General features: G+C 36.6%; 1 protein-coding gene across 1 annotated transcript in view; it reads left to right on the top strand.

Moving 5' to 3' along the window:
* The window catches only part of LOC107653359 (dymeclin-like), a 27,671-nt gene that overhangs the window by 14,657 nt on the left and 10,896 nt on the right, over nucleotides 1-2,118 (top strand). The window lies entirely within an intron of this gene.

Below are 2,118 nucleotides of genomic sequence, written 5' to 3' on the forward strand. Positions count from 1 at the left end.
TGTGTGTGTGTGTGTATATATATATATGTGTGTGTGTGTGTGTGTAAATATGTACTTCTTCACAATAAAGTTAGTGTTGATGTTTTGGGTTCTTATTTGCCGTTTGGCAGTGTTTGCTATATGTTGTACCTGCATGTTGGTGAATGAAGCTGTGCTTGATCTGATCAGCTGCAGGAAGGAGTGTGTCTGATATGCAGCGAGTAGCGGGTGTCTGAACACGCGAGCGATCATGTTTGAGAGCAGGTCAGGCCTCGTCTTCATTATCACAAACGACTCCTTCAGGGCCATTCACTACGCTTTATAACACACACGCTAATGACATCTGCGGAAGAACAGGAAATCACACAGATCTGTCTCTGATATACGGCCTGAAAGACCGGAATAAATCTCCACCATTCGTCTCGTTACTTCCCATCCTTACCCACAATCCCCTCTGATCGCCCTAAATCAGTGGAAAAGTGGCCGGTATGTGCCGTTGGTCTGCTGTGTAATTGCGTGTTCTTTCACATGTTCAGTGTTTCGGATCTCACAGACGGCATCCATCATGTTAATGAGCAGATGAATGAGGACGAGGGCCGATAGAGATCGCTCATGGATGAGCTGATGGATATTGTCAGATCATCTCGGTGTGAACAGCATTATGAGGAGCTAGACATTCTTGTCACTGGTTTACAGCGTATACAATGGTATACAACTTACTTGGTGTGGATGAAGAATAAGCGGCATTGTAGCAGAGAGACCAGATCTGTTTTCCAGTTACACTTGAGTGTGGCTGACTAGTTCATCTAGATTTCTTTGTGTTTAGTTTGGTGTTTCAAGCAGCTGTTTTCACAATAAAATCAGCCCAGATACGTTACGTCTTTGAATTCATCCCCTTTCAAACACATTCAGAAGGGCGGCTTTGGCCTGTTTTTGAGCGTTCAACCTTCAGTGAAAAATATGTATATATCTGTAAACCAATATATATATATACACACATAAAAAAATATTAATTTGTAAAACAAATATGTATATATTTTTATAAGTATGTACTGTGTGTGTCGATTTGTCAAAAAAAATTTAAAATCTGTTTTTATAAGTTTATATAATTTACAAATACACTTAATTTTATAAATACATATTTTGAAAAATGTGTTTTTATAAAAATATATACAATAATATATGAGTACATAAATGCATATATGTATATGCATGTAAATGCATAAACCAGTCATTTTTAAATACATCTGAATAAATGATAAATAAAACTGAATAAATAAGCTTTCCATTGATGTATGGTTTGTTAGGATAGGACAATATTTGGCTGAGATACAACTATTTGAAAATCTGGAATCTGAGGGTGCAAAAAAATCTAAATATTGAGAAAATCACCTTTAAATTTGTCCAAATTATGTTCTTAGCAATGCATATTACTGATCAAAAATTAAGTTTTCATATATTTACGGTAGGAAATTTACAAAATATCTTCATGGAACATGATCTTTACTTAATATCCTAATGATTTTTGGCATAAAAGAAAAATCGATAATTTTGAGCTATACAATGTGTTTTTGGCAATTGCTACAAATATACCCCAGCGACTTTTTAAATATATAATTATATATACTTTTCATATAGTTTACATATATACATATATTTACAAATAGGTTTTAATTATAAGTATAATTGTAAGTTATACATTTTTCTATGAAAGACTGTAAAATAATGACTCTCTGTGGGTTCTACTGTCTACTGTTGACTTTGAAAATGCATAGTCTTGCATCTCTAATTTCTGCTAGGTTTTCTCTAGTGGTTTATTGGCGTGTGTGTGCATTCCTATCCGTACGTTTTCAATTTATCTGTGTGTGTGTTGTGTTTGTGTCCTGGGCGTCCCCAGGACTGGGATTGAAAAATTATTGTCTAGACATCCAGACTCGCGCTCACACACACACACACACACACACTCAAGCATGCAGTGGGCAACACTTATCAGAATCAGAGTCCCAAGAGAGCATCTGTGTGCTTGAGGGATGTTCCGTACCCTCGGCCCTGGTACAGACGGCCCTTATTCCACCACAAACACTCTCTCACACACACACACACACACACACACACACACACACACACACACACACACAC

The sequence above is a fragment of the Sinocyclocheilus anshuiensis genome, unplaced genomic scaffold (assembly GCF_001515605.1).
Source record: "Sinocyclocheilus anshuiensis isolate Anshui unplaced genomic scaffold, SAMN03320099.WGS_v1.1 scaffold1151, whole genome shotgun sequence".
Lineage (NCBI taxonomy): Eukaryota > Metazoa > Chordata > Actinopteri > Cypriniformes > Cyprinidae > Sinocyclocheilus > Sinocyclocheilus anshuiensis.